Raw genomic sequence first — 14,975 nt, 5'->3', positions numbered from 1 at the left:
ATAGATCTATGAACAGAACCCTGAGTCTGACACCTTCTGGATGAAATCATGATTATGATGAAAGTTACTTGGAAAAGTAGCCAGACTGATGTCTCAGGATTGATGTTATGAATAGATGTGAATTCAGTGACAATGGACTTGTGATGGTGATGAGCCATGACAGCATAGCTTAGAACTGGAAGTTGTGCATTGGTGGTGGAGTGCATTTCCTGGAGCAAGATTTGATGTGCTTCAAGGAAGTGGATATCCATTTTCACCGATTTCCCCTCAATATTAAAATATAGCATCTTGAGAACCACCCCCAGCACTAGAGTTTGCAATGCTGGTCCTGAAAAGAGTCCCCTTCAAGGGTGTCTGTTCCAGGCTGAATGTCACTTAGAATGGGAGCATGTGTTCCACACTTCTATTTTCATCCATTTTCATTTCACTTTGTGCTACTCATGGGAGACACCCTGAGAAGAGAGTAGACAAGCCTCAGGGTTGTGAAGTATGCACCAAAGGAGGATTGATTGGAGACTCCACCTCTCACAGGGAACTTCTTCATGTCTAGGTATAGCGAGATTTATCCTCTTCTGACAGTTGTTAACAGTATGGCGGATAAAGCTTTCACTTTAAAGGTCCAAAGTTTAATATTTGTTGTCAGATTGTCTTGCAGGAATTCCAGGGTATGTCTGACATTGGACTTACTTGAGACTACATTATGTACCTTACCAAACATCAGGATCATCGGCCAGGTCCAACAGAAAGCGTCGTGGAACAACTTCTTTACAGATGCTTGTTAGGTGATGAGTTTGCTAAGTCCTTCTTCATTTGTACTTTCTCTTTTCAAATACCAAGCAGCTGGGTCAGCATGCAGCCATGATGCAGGATCAGACCCTGTGGGAGAGAGAGAGAGAGCAAGGGAGCACAATTCCTGCATGCGAAGTCAAGTTGCCAATTTCTTTAGGTCAGAATTAGAATCTCCTCAGTCAGCATGGAGCGATCAACACTACTCTCCTTCCTGATCTTCAGGATATTTATAAGAGATTTTGGACAACTCTGGGAGAGAGCATCTGTTACCATTTTCTTTTGGTCCTGTCTTTTTTAGAAGAACCTGAACATTATAGCTAAATCAATTGTTGCATTGCCAAAAGTTGACAAAAGTTGACTAGGAGCCAAACTGTCTTGAGACTGAGCTTCCCCTCTACGTAGAAGACATGAAGCAACGACAGACTTTTCTCAAGAGAGCAGCTTTTTGCTGTAGGGTTGAAGAAGTGGTTACTCCAGGCTTTTTTGAGTTAAAGTATGGTAGATGTATCATCCATCATTATTGGGATACCGTTGTTATGCAATGTGCGAACAGCTGTACTCCAAGGCCATTTCATACTCCTCTGGAGTTCTGGCCAACGTATGCCATCTTCTCCCATCTCCTGAAGAGGTTCCCTGTATACGTCTTCCTTTTGGAGGTTCTCCATAGCTGCTTAGATTGGCATCTGTCACAGTCTTTGTGGCTTAAAAATCTGATGTCCTTCTCAGATACCAACTGTCCTTCATCCATCATTCTGTGGTATTTCAATCTGGACAGTTGAGTTGGATAGTGTGTATGTGGGTAAAAAAAGGAGGACATTTTGAAGGGCCTCGTGTAAGTCTATACATAATAGCATCATTCCAAGGAGGACACCAGTGTCTGAACCAGGGATTCTATGGAATTCAGGATATCCATAGTTGTGACCTTCAGTCACCATACATTGTCTGCTTAGTTTTTACATATAATTATATTTACTGTCAGTTTCTTCAGGTAGTTCATTGTACAGCTACAATGTCATTTGGCACTGACTTTAGTCATGACATATATGTAGTGCCATTGCAACAGTAGATTAAGTGTAAACCATCACCACATTCTAGTTTTGTGTTACATGAGAAGTTCTCTGCACAACTCAAATATACTCAGTGGGGAAGAGTTCCTATTCTAAATCATGTGTGGCCTGCAGTCTTGGAAACTGTGTGCGTGTAATTTGGTACTCAGTTTTTTCTCCTGTTTCTGCTGTTGCTGGATAGCGATCCAGATTGGGTTTCCCGTACCAATACCCAGCCTGAGGGAACTGTACTCAGGTCAGACCACTAGAAAGGAAACCTGCTCTGAGAAAACAGGAATTAATTCAGAGAGGTCCTATGACCTTGGTTGTACAGGAAGTCAGACGAGATCAGAACAGTCACTCCTTTCTCTATAATCTATGAAAAACACTTCCCTACCAAGTAGCTCAGCAACTTAAAGTCGGTGGCTTTACCATTCAACTTTCCATTGAGGAGGAGGGTCTAAATTAAGGGTGCCTAAATTAAGTGGGCCTTTGGCTGGCATTTAGGGGTCAAAGGTGATTTTCAATAGCAGAGACACAGGGTGAAAGTGTCCACCAGAATTCAGTGTGTTGAACACCTTCCTCACTCTGTGGTTTGAAGTGTTAATCTAGAAGAATAAATCTTCTACACTGGATGCATTTAGAGAAAGTGTGTCTAACTGATGCAGCATCGAGGGCCACACCAGCTTGCTACTGTTTTAGGGCTCGATCATATCTGTTAGGAAAATGCAATATAATGAAGAAACAAGACCTGTCATACACCTCTACCCCGATATAACGCGGTCCTCGGGAGCCAAACAATCTCACTGCCTTATAGGTGAGACTGCATTATATCGGGTTTGGTCCGGTATGCTGTGGAGGACAGGACCAGCTTCCCCGGTGGTGATTTAACAGGCCCGGTGCTCCAGCCACTGTGTGGAACCCTGGTCCCTTAAAATCCCTGCCGGAGCTCCAGCAGCAGGGCTTGGGCGGGGGTTTAGAGGGCCTGGGACTCCACGCAGTGGCTGGAGCCTCTGGCCCTTTAAATCACTGGCCGAGACCGGCTGCCAGAGCCCTGGTGGAGATTTAAAGGGCCTGGTGCTCCAGCTGCTGTGGGGAGCCCTGGGCCCTTTAAATCACTGCTGGAGCTTGGGCGGGGATTTAAAGGGCCCAAGACTCCACATGAATTCAGATATAACGTGGTAAAGCAGTGGGGCTTAGGTAGCACTTTAAAGGGCCCAGGGCTCCCACTGCTTTACTGCGTCATATCCGAATTTGTGTTATCAGGTCGCGTTCTATTGGGGTAGAGGTGTACTGCTTTTCTTGCTCTCTTTAGTCCAGTCTCCTCACTTTTCCCACTTTAATTCTAATTTATCATCTCTCTTCTCACTTTGAAAGCACTTTTTCATTCTTCTTGTCTTGATCTCCAATCTTGGATCTTGTCTTCATTAGCTTTTCTCCCCTCAAGTTTCCCATCGTTAACTCTGGCACAGCTCTACCAGTGCAAATGTCGGTCTAGATGACAATAGTTAGAATATTGGGGGCTAGTCTACATTTGTACTACCACCGTTGCTATCATCAGTACAGTTCCAACAATGGGATGTCTCAGGAAGAGACATCTTGTATGTTCTTTGCACTTCTCTCTGGATTCTTCCACTGCCTACGTTCTGAGGCTGGACTCCCAGAGAAGCGTTTAAGTTTGGCTGCCCACAGGTCTACTGTCTGTCAGACACAGCATGTCCGCTTGCTGGATTCAGTTTCTAGGCCCACCAGTTATTCTCCAAGGCCAAAATAACAAAGCAGCTAGCACACTTTTGGTGCTATATAACAGTCTTACAAGACCACCTCCCCCACAAAAAAAAATCTACCCAGAGATTTGGTGTTCTTTGCTGCTCATTTAACAATTATCTGACTTACTCTCACATCTATAATACAGTTCTTACAGCCTGAACAGAAACTGCAAGCAAGGAAACTACCCAGGGTTTAAAAGTGTCTCTACAGCTGTTTATTACACATAAGTCACTTAATATGAATATTTTAAGAAATCCGCTGTGTTTCCATGTGTAGGCGACTGAGATCTTGTATGCATATATTCCAGGTCTACTGAAAACAGAGAACAGCTTTCACGAAGGTTAAATTTTGGCAGGCAGCATCATCTCCATATTCTAGCTTGCCAAACTGCATTTGGATTTCAGTGGACATACCCACTTTTTCAATACACCCATGGAAGCAGAAACATTTGTTGCTGCAGAGAACTTGGCTTACTCTGAATATCTGGAACTGTGCTTCAAAAATGAATCAGAAACAGATTGATTTAGAAATTTGATTTACCTACTCTGACCTCACTGTTCCACTGCCAATATCTGGATGCACTGGAGGTTATACAAATAAGTTGAACTATGTCATAACTTGAGAGTTCAAACTAGACTATTCTGTAATCTCTAAATGAGACTTTTTTTTTTTTAAAGTATTGATTTTGTATCTTCAGACTTATGACCCAGCTCAAGTCAAGAAAGGGTCATTTTACCAGAACTGTATCTAATTGTTAGAGGCAGACAATAGTTACGACATCTTAAAAGGACTGGTTTTCCCAGGATAGGCTCATGAGACAACCTCAAGAATGACTTCTGGAAACCCCAGAATATGGCCAAGATTTTCAAGAATGACATGTGTCAAGGTATTTTTCCCACTTTGAACTTCAGCGTCCTAAAAGTGGGGACCTGCATGTACCCTTCTAAGCTTAATTCCTATCTTAGATCTGATAGCGCCGCCACCAGCCAAAATATAGTGTTTGGCACACTTTCTGTTCCCCCAAAACCTTCCCTGGGGAACCCAAGACCCAAATCCCTTGGGTCTTAAAACAAGGAGAAATAAACCATTCCCTCTCCTTTCCCCCTCCCAGACTTTCCCCTCCCTGGGTTACCCTGAGAGACTACACTGATCCAAACTCCTTGGATCTTAAAACAGAGAGGAATTAACCTTTCCCCCCCACTCCTTTCCCCCGACCAATCCCTGGTGAGTTCAGACCCAATCCCCTCAGGTCTTAAACAAGGGAAAAAATCTATCAGGTTCTTAAAAAAGAAAGCTTTTAATTAAAGAAAAAAGTAAAAATTATCTCTGTAAAATCAAGATGGAAAATGTTTACAAGGTATTCAAATTCATATAGCCTAGAGGGACTCCCTCCCCCCTAGCCTGAAATTCAAAGTTACAGCAAACAGAGGTAAAATCCTTCCAGCAAAATACACATTCACAAGTTAAGAAAACAAACATATGACTAATCCGCCTTTTCTAGCTAGTACTTACTATTTTGAACATGAGAGACTGTTTCAGAAAGATTGGAGAAACCTGGGGTGCATGTCTGGTCCCTCTTAGCCCCAAGAGCAAACAAAGAACAAAACAAACAGCACAAACAAAGACTTCCCTCCAACAAGATTTTAAAGTATCTTGTCCCCCCATTGGTCCTCTGGTCAGGTGTCAGCCAGGTTCACTGAGCTTCTTAACCCTTTACAGGTAAAAGAGACATTAACCCTTAACTATCTCTTTATGACAACATGATTTTGGGTGCTCAACTGGAGATACCTTAAATAGGCCTGATTTTCAGGAAGCATTGAGCATCCAACCTTTTAAAAAATTAAGAGCCTTTAAGAGCTCTTTAGTTGGACACTCAAAAATCACTGGTTACTTTTTAAGATCTTGGCCTGTGTTTTTCAGCCCTAGGCTATTCAAGCCTCAATTTTCACCACCATACTCAAAAACTCAAACTGCTTTTGCTCAAAAACTAGAAACAAACCTCATTTTCAGGCAGAGGTCAAACCACAATTTTTTCAGCACGATAGATAAAAGTAATGAGCAACTCAGAAATAGTAGGACAGAGTCATAATGTTTAAACAGCCTCAAAGATACTGCAATAAGTGGAGAGGACAACTTGTAGTGTTCTACAATAAGTCAATTCTTCTCCCTCCAATCTGACTTCTATCTCCATTGTCTTCCAACAATCCTCTCTTCCTTTCCCACCTCCCCATTGATCTTTAATCTTAGGAGTTACCATATTGGATCAAAGCTCTGGCCCACCTAGTCTTGTAGCCTGTCCATGACAGTTGCTAGTACCAAATGTTTTTGAGGAAGATGGGAGAAAAAAAAAATAGCCACAATAGGCAGAAGTGAGTTTCCTCTTAATTCCTAATATAGTTAGAGATTTGCTTAAACCCTGAAGCATGAGGTTTTAGATCCCTTCTAAAACCTTTACTGTAACCCTGGAAATTATTATTATACATGGTAAATGTTCCGTCCCTCCTCCCAATTGGACCCTCAATCTCACCTTCCTCTTCAACTATTTTTCAACCCATTTATATCACACTGAACAAGACTGGAGGATTGGGGAAAACTGACCTGCCACAATTAAGAAGTGGAGGAAGGAAATGAATTTAGGAAGAAGAAAATAATCTTAGGAAAGTCTGTGCATTATTTTCTTGCTAGAAGAGGGACACCTATATAATCCTTGACAAGTGGCCCAGTAGGCCATGAAGTTTTATCCTCTTTGCTGCCAGTGCTTTAAATATACGCTGGGTTTTATGGGAAGGGAAACAGTGGAAGCCCCTCAGAAGTGTTCAGGAGTCAAAACGGACAGCGCACATTCCACTTAGAGGAATGGAGAGTTCACATTTCTAGTATTTCTCAGATTCAGGCAGACAGTATTGCATTCATTTACATTAACGGAAGGGGTTGGTTTGTTTGTTAAATGTGCAGAAACTGATGAGCAAGCCCACCCACTTGTCAAGGAAACACAAGGTAAATGCATTTGTCAAGCTCCAAAGTAGAGTAATCTGTTCATCATTTACCCGCCTTCCACTATTTCCTTTGTAATTCTGTAGAGCCATACTCATTCAAGGGAATCTTTTAAGGGTTACTACTTACATGATAGCATTAACTGCCCAACTCACTACAGTTAGGAAGGAGAATTAAGAAATCAGTAAATTTGTCAAAGTATAATTTCTTTTTTGTATGTTTGATGGATGTATATGAGAATTATATGACATGGTTGTAAGTCTACGTTACTGTTATGGTAAGATCTGAAAATCTTTAAAAAAGAAGTGAGACACTTTACATTTTAATGTTCAACACCTAACATTTCTATATTCTTATTCATGCCTACAAATCTTAATCACATCAGATATGCAAGGAAGCTTTACAATTACATAATATCCACTAATCAAGATAGCTCATTCTATAAAATCCTTTATATGCCAGAATTTTTGATCTGTAATACACTTCAGCCTCTGTATTATGCTGTTGGCACACTCAGGGGTGAGCTGGAACTGGTTCGCACGAACGGGTTGTTAATTTTGGAAGCGGTTTTAGAACTGCTTGTTAACTGGCTTCCCTGTAAGGGACGCTTTGATGGGCTCTATAATTCCTCCTCCCGGCCGCCGGGGGACGCTGTGCTGCAGGAGCCATGTGGGCTGCCTCCTGGCCCTGTTGCTGCTGTTGCTCCTTGGACCTCTGGCCCTGGGGCTCCTACTGCTGTCTGGTGGGTCCCCAGCTGTGTCCTGCTGCTCGGGCTGCTCCCAGCCACTGTCCCCGTGTGAGTACCTGACCCCTGCCCACAGCCACCCGCAGCCAGCCCCTGCCACAGCCAGCTGCAGCCTGCACCCCCTGCCACAGCCAGCCGCAGCCCCAGCCACAGCCACCCGCAGCCAGCCCTGCCACACCACTGCCCGCAGCCAGCCCCTGCCCCAAGTCAGCCACAGCCTGCACCCCCTGCCACAGCCAGCCGCAGCCTGCACCCCCTGCCACAGCCAGCCGCAGCCCCAGCCACAGCCACCCGCAGCCAGCCCTGCCACACCACTGCCCGCAGCCAGCCCCTGCCCACAGCCCCTGCCACACCACTGCCCGCAGCCAGCCCCTGCCCACAGCTCCAGACACAGCCACCCGCAGCCAGCCCCTGCCACACCACTGCCCGCAGCCAGCCCCTGCCCACAGCTCCAGACACAGCCACCCGCAGCCAGCCCCTGCCACATCACTGCCCACAGCCAGCCCCTGCCCACAGCCCCAGCCACAGCCACCCGCAGCCAGCCCCTGCCAAACCACTGCCCGCAGCCAGCCCCTGCCCCAAGTCAGCCGCAGCCTGCACCCCCGCCACACCACTGCCCGCAGCCAGCCCCTGCCCCAAGCCAGCCGCAGCCTGCACCCCCTGCCACACCACTGCCCACAGCCAGCCCCTGCCCACAGCCCCAGCCACAGCCACCCGCAGCCAGCCCCTGCCAAACCACTGCCCGCAGCCAGCCCCTGCCCCAAGTCAGCTGCAGCCTGCACCCCCGCCACACCACTGCCCGCAGCCAGCCCCTGCCCCAAGCCAGCCGCAGCCTGCACCCCCTGCCACACCACTGCCCACAGCCAGCCCCTGCCCACAGCCCTTGCCACACCACTGCCCGCAGCCAGCCCCTGCCCACAGCCACCCACAGCTTGCACCCCTGCCACAGCCAGCCGCAGCCTGCACCCCCTGCCACCCGCAGCCAGCCCTGCCACACCACTGCCCGCAGCCAGCCCCTGCCCACAGCCCCAGCCACAGCCACCCGCAGCCAGCCCCTGCCACACCACTGCCCGCAGCCAGCCCGTCCACAGCCTCTGCCACACCACTGCCCGCAGCCAGCCCCTGCCCACAGCCAGCCGCAGCCTGCACCCCCTGCCACACCACTGCCCGCAGCCAGCCCCTGCCCCAAGTCAGCCGCAGCCTGCACCCCCTGCCACACCACTGCCCGCAGCCAGCCCCTGCCCCAAGTCAGCCGCAGCCTGCACCCCTGCCACACCACTGCCCGCAGCCAGCCCCTGCCCCAAGTCAGCAGCAGCCTGCACCCCCTGCCACACCACTGCCCACAGCCAGCCCCTGCCCGCAGCCCCTGCCACACCACTGCCCGCAGCCAGCCCCTGCCCACAGCCACCCACAGCCTGCACCCCTGCCACAGCCAGCTGCAGCCTGCACCCCCTGCCACAGCCAGCCGCAGCCCCAGCCACAGCCACCCGCAGCCAGCCCCTGCCACACCACTGCCCGCAGCCAGCCCCTGCCCACAGCCCCTGCCACACCACTGCCCGCAGCCAGCCCCTGCCCCAAGTCAGCCGCAGCCTGCACCCCCTGCCACACCACTGCCCGCAGCCAGCCCCTGCCCCAAGTCAGCCGCAGCCTGCACCCCCTGCCACACCACTGCCCGCAGCCAGCCCCTGCCCCAAGCCAGCCGCAGCCTGCACCCCCTGCCACAACCAGCCGCAGCCTGCACCCCCTGCCACAACCAGCCCTGCCACACCACTGCCCGCAGCCAGCCCCTGCCCACAGCCACCTCGCCTGCACCCCCTGCCACAGCCACCCCCTGCCTACAGCCACCCGCAGTCAGCCCACCTGCACCCCCTGCCACAGCCGCCCGCAGCCAGCCCCTGCCACACCACTGCCCGCAGCCAGCCCCTACCCACAGCCAACCCCTGCCACACCACTGCCTGCAATCAGCCCCTGCCCACAGCCAGCCACAGCCTGCACCCCTGCCACAGCCAGCCGCAGCCACAGCCAGCCGCAGCCAGCCCTGCCACACCACTGCCCGCAGTCAGCCTCTGCCCACAGCCTGCACCTCCTGCCACAGCCACCCCCTGCCTACAGCCACTTGCAGTCAGCCCGCCTGCACCCACTGCCACCCCCTGCCCACAGCCCCTGCCACAGCCACCCACAGCCAGCCCCTGCCACACCACTGCCCACAGCCAGCCCCTGCCCACAGCCCGCCTGTGTCACACTGCCTGCCTCCAGCTAGCCCTGCCCCACGCCCCTGTCTGCAGCCAGCCCCATGTCCACTGGTGCCCTGCAGTTCTCAGGGCCATAACCCTGCACACCTGCTTCAATGGGGTGGGGGGCAGGGAGCAGCTGGGACCCACACGTGCACACCCAAGGGTGACCAGACAAGTGTGAAAAATCGGGACAGGGGGTGAGGGGTAATAGCCTATATAAGAAAGAGACCCAAAAATTGAGACTGTCTCTATAAAATTGGGACATCTGGTCACCCTAGCACACCCCAAGGTAGTGGCGTGGACCCACACATGTGAAAAGGAGCTCATTTCTAGTTCAGGCCCATCTTTTTTAAAAAGAACTTTAGGTAGGGTTAACATACATCTGTATTTTCCTGGACACGTCAGGCTTTTTGGTTCTTAAATCACTGTCTGGGCTTAAATCGCTGTCCTCCCGGGAAAATACGGACGTATGGTAACCCTATTGGTACAAAAAATACATACTGTGGCACATCCCTTAAATCAGAACTTTTTTTAGGGAACTGGTTGTTAAGATTTTAGCAGCTCATCACTGGGCACACTGGTAAGTTATCTTGTTCCAGAGGAACAGAAAGTATTATACTGTTCTTCATGTAGAGGAACTAGCTGTATCATTTAGTTAAAAAAAAGGTCATTTGTTAATGATGCAATGAATGCCTAACAAACAACAACTACTTCAGGTGTATTTGGAAAGTTCGTATTTGTTACTGTAACTAATATCTCATTCATAACTCTACAACCCTGAGTTTGGAATAAACAATTTTAACACAAGATAAAATGGAGTAACATTAAAAGAAATTAAGTGACCAGAAAATTGTGTTCGGTGTTTATAAAATATGCTGCCATTTTTTGTAATTAGTGTTTTCACCTCCTCTCATAAAACAGGAGAGGTGGACAATTTTGCTAACAATGGTAGCATACACTGAAAAAAAAAATTAACCATCATGTCACAGTATAATTGAAATTCTGGTTAAAAAGTTACTAATTCCAGTCTCATGTTATATGGAGGGCAATGGCAGCAGAAGACAACAAGTGTGCCCAGCCCTTAAGTGGGCTATGCAAAGGAGGCTGGGGGGGGCGGGGATCTAAATGCCAGCCAAAATTTTTTGAGATCAGAGTAATTTTCTTCAAGAGTTTTACATAATAAAAGATAACTTCTGTTTTTGTAATTTAATCTCCAAGAAAGCAGAATAAAGGAGAATGCCCAGACACACAAACTCCTCTTTAGAGCCACTGCTTGAAATTGAACAGGTTCCTCGCAAATTCCTTCCCTATCACACACACTCATGCCCTACCAAATGTGAGCACGGGCTGCTCAGTCAGTGTCTTCTTTACTGGCAATATCATTTAAGTGCATGTTTAGTAAGATGCTACCAAAAGTTTTCAAAAACAGGTGCAAGAAAGAGGTGGATCACAACATTATTTTTAATTTTTTAAAGAGAAAATAAGATTCAGTGTAATATACTATGGATAATAGGAATTAGCAGCTATACAACAAGATTGAATTTATGCAAGCGACTGTTATGCTTGCTATTTAATTTAAGAGATTTCAGTTAAGGACGTTATTTTAATACCTGAAGCTAATAAAAAGCCTACAGCCATCATCTGGAAAGCCACTAATTGCAAGGTATATGGTTTTCTCCCCATACCCTTTGTCAGTTTAAATAATTTAACTGTTTAAAGCAACAGGAAGTCAGAAATATGTGCCTATAGTTTTGATATTATGTATTGGTAAAAGGAAGGCCCCCTAGCCCTAAGATTTCACTCATCTTAATCTACAAAATATTGTTTATGGAGGGGAAAAAAAAGCCTCGTCCAGTCCACAATCTTTATGAGAAAGCCATACCTTGAGAGAATTTTCATAGATGCACAATTCCTAGATAGAACATACTTCTGGTGGGTCTTGTTATACCTCTGAAGGATATGCTGTATGTTTTGTTTTAATATGCAAAGTACATATTTTAGTTCTGGAAGATCTAGTCCTCACATCACTAATAGATTTTAAAATATGGACTTCAGCTGTGCATAACAATAACATGGCTTTCTCGTAAAAAAAAGTTAAAATGTATATCTAACCATTTCATTTTAGTGAGGCTTGAGTTAGGACAAAAGTCCAGTACTGAAAGCTTGCCTTTCACATAATCAACTGTATTATCTTCAAAGCAAGCACATGTGTAGGCAGGAACATAATGCTGTTTCTCACAGTTGCCCAGTCATTTTACAAATAATTTCCACAAAGGATAGTCATGGTTAAGTGGTGCTGGTTCATTTAGTAACAGTATGCAAGCCTCTGCAGGGTCAAATCTAGTAGCCCTTAGATACAATACCCATAATTTTAGGAGGAGTTATTGGGTACTCGGCTTTTTTGAAAATCAGGCCATTTCTTCAGGTGCCTAAATAAGGCTTTCAGAGCCTAACTTTAGGCACCCAGCCTTGAAAATCATTGCCTATGTATCTAGTTTGATAACACTTGCCTGCTGGTAGATGCAGCAATAGATTTTTAGGAGAGTGAAAGGATGTCAGGTATTAGGGAGCCCCTACTGAGCTAAAAAAGATTTTTTCCTAAACACACATTTGAACATAGTAAGATTTGAGATTGAGGAATTCAATCCCCACATATTATGTAATTTTCCCAGAGGAAGGACACAATTTTGAGACAGTATGAAATTCCGGAAGAGGAGTTGTGGAATGAGTACTGAAAGAATTTTGTGCCAAAGCACAAGAATTATCAATATGTAAACCTTCACAGGCAGTATTTAATACCCATGATATCAAATACTTTGACTTTATAGGTTTTTTTTTCCCAGTTGCCCAGTCTTCAAATATAGTAAAACTTCCAGATAAGCAGGTTGTGTTATGCTAATTCTTATTAAAAAGTGTTGATTAAGCATGTCAAATGTTCATAACCTAATTGTAAAGTCATGTATGCATTCTATTACATGTCAGTAAGGAGAGCCTGAAACATAGAGCAAGAGTGTGATACCATCTGCTAAGAATCTGACAGTACCATGCATTTTGAGCTCTACCTCCCAGCCACCAGACTGGTGGGCTTCAATTAACATTGAGTTAAATTTGCTCGCACATTTCCTCTTGTCTGTGCAGTTCATGGCACTCAGAACAGCTGCAGGAATACAGTCTTTGTAAGAGTTATTGCGGCTTGCTTGCTGAAGAGTAATGGCAGAGGTAGAGACCCTCCCTCTCTCATATGAGTGATGGCGGAAATCTTCGGTCTCACTTTTTTCAACTGGTCAAAGGCACATACATAGTGTGATTTTGCTAAAAGCCTCCCTTGTCCTGCTTTAATTTGGCACCAGAACTTAAGCCTCTCACCATCAGCGGGTGGAACGCAGCAAGCATTTTAGCTCTTTAAGGTGTTAGGGCCTGATTGGTTTGAAAAGCAGGCCGTAACCCTTACTGGCCCTGCCCTTGGAATCCTGCCAAGTCTCCTCATTTCCTTCAGCATCATTCACCTGTCCTCTCCTCGACATCTGTCTCCAGTTGCTTCTTCCACGATCTCTAATTCCACAATTCTTTAGCTCACTACCACTCTCAGGCTCCTTACCCTCTCATCCACTGACACACCCATTCCATTCTCCCCTCCACTTTCTACTACTTCACTATCCTACCTACTTCACTAATCCTCAGCATAGGACCACCTCCCACATCTGCTGCCTCTGGCCTCATGTTGCCAAATGACTTTTTAGGAAGTCTCATGACACAGACTCCTTCCACTACAACAGGGTTCTCAAACTCAAATGACCATGAGGGCCACATGAGAACTAGTACATTGGCCCAAGGGCTGCATTACTGACACCTCCCCCACACTGCCCTCAGCCCCACCCCCAGTCCATGAGGCCCTGCCCCTGCCCCGTCTCTTCCCACCCACTCTTGCTGCCCCCATTCCAATCCCTTCTCTGAAATCCCCACCCCAACTCTGCCCCCTCCCTGCCCCCAGGGGGTGCAGGAGGGGTGTGCTGTGTGGCAGGGGCCCAGGGCAGGGAGTTGGGGTGTGGGGTGCAGGAGGGGTGAGGGGTGTGGCAGGAGATCAAGGTGCAGGAGGGGTCTGGCAGGGGGCTCAGGGCAGTGGGTTGGGGTGCAAGAGGGGCACAGGGTGCAGCAGGAGGCTCAGGGCAGTGGGTTGGGGTGTGGGGTGCAGGAGGGATGAGGGGTTCAGCAGGGGGTCAGATCAGGGCAGGGGATCCCAGGGGGGATGAATAGCTCAGTGGTTTGAGCATTGGCCTGCTAAACCCAGGGTTGTGAGTTCAATCCTTAAGGGGGCCACTTAGAGATCTGGGGCAAAAATCAGTACTTGGTCCTGCTAGTGAAGGCAGGGGGCTGGACTTGATGACCTTTTGAGGTCTCTTCCAGCTCTACGAGATGGGTATATCTCCAATTATTATTATTATTATAGGGTGAAGCAGGGGGCTGAGAGCAGGGGGTTGGGGTGCAGGAGGGGTGCAGGGTACGGCAGCAGGGTCAGGGTGCTGGAGAGGTGCAGCAGGGGGCTCAGGGCAGTGGGTTGGGGTGTAGGAGAGGTGTGGGGTGCGGCAGGGGGCTCAGGGCAGCGGGTTCAGCTGCAGGAGGGGTTTGGGATGGCAGGCTCTGGCCCAGCGCGCACTGAGGGCAGGGCAGGGCAGGGCCCCGTCCCGCTCCCGCCCTGCTCCGGGAAGCGGCCGCAACCTGGGGGAGGAGAGGCGAGGCGAGACACAGGGTGGTATGTGTGTTGCTGTGTGGTATGTGTGTTGCTGTTGCTTCAGGCACCGCCCTCAGCAGCTCCCATTGGAACGGGGAACCGCAGCCAACGGGAGCTGCTGGGGGCGGTGCCTGAAGCAACAGCAACAGCAACACACACACACACCCTGTGCCCCTCGTCCCCCAGGTTCCAGCCGCTTCCCGGAGCGGTGCGGGGGCAGGGCAGGGCAGGCAGGGAACCTGCCCTGCCCCCAGTGCACGTCGGGCCAGAGCTGCACCAGGTAAATGCTGGGGAAGGGCAGGGGGGGCAGGAGGAGTTCACGGGCTGCAGAAAATAACCTCATGGGTTTGAGACTCCTGCATTACAAGTTTGTCCTCTCCTCCTTCAGTACTGCCATCTCTGTTCCAGGTCAAGCAGTGCTACTTCACTACTCCAACCGACCCCCATGCCCATAATCCCAAATACTTGTTCACCATATTTGACTCTCTCCTAGAAACAGACATTCACACATACTCTACACATAGGGTCTTCCTGACTGATGAAAGCCTGACTTTTCTTTTGAAAGCCCATCCCATAACCTCCCCTATCATCCTTTCTTTTTCATCTGCTGTCACTAATGCTGATTGTCTACATTTCTCCTCTAATTCCTCTGTCTACCCCAGTAACCC

At 48.2% G+C, this 14,975-nt stretch overlaps 1 long non-coding RNA gene across 1 annotated transcript in view; it reads right to left on the bottom strand.

Annotated features, from left to right (window-relative positions):
* Positions 1-717: 717 nt before the first annotated feature.
* The window catches only part of LOC127049806 (uncharacterized), a 32,475-nt gene continuing 18,217 nt past the window's right edge, over positions 718-14,975 (bottom strand). The window contains exon 4 of the long non-coding RNA XR_007774063.1: positions 718-876. This is a non-coding gene — a long non-coding RNA (uncharacterized LOC127049806). The remainder of the gene's footprint in view (positions 877-14,975) is intronic.

This window comes from Gopherus flavomarginatus, chromosome 4, assembly GCF_025201925.1.
Source record: "Gopherus flavomarginatus isolate rGopFla2 chromosome 4, rGopFla2.mat.asm, whole genome shotgun sequence".
NCBI lineage: Eukaryota > Metazoa > Chordata > Testudines > Testudinidae > Gopherus > Gopherus flavomarginatus.
The sequence above is the reverse complement of the archived record's forward strand: the minus strand, read 5'-3'. Positions and strand labels throughout refer to the sequence as shown.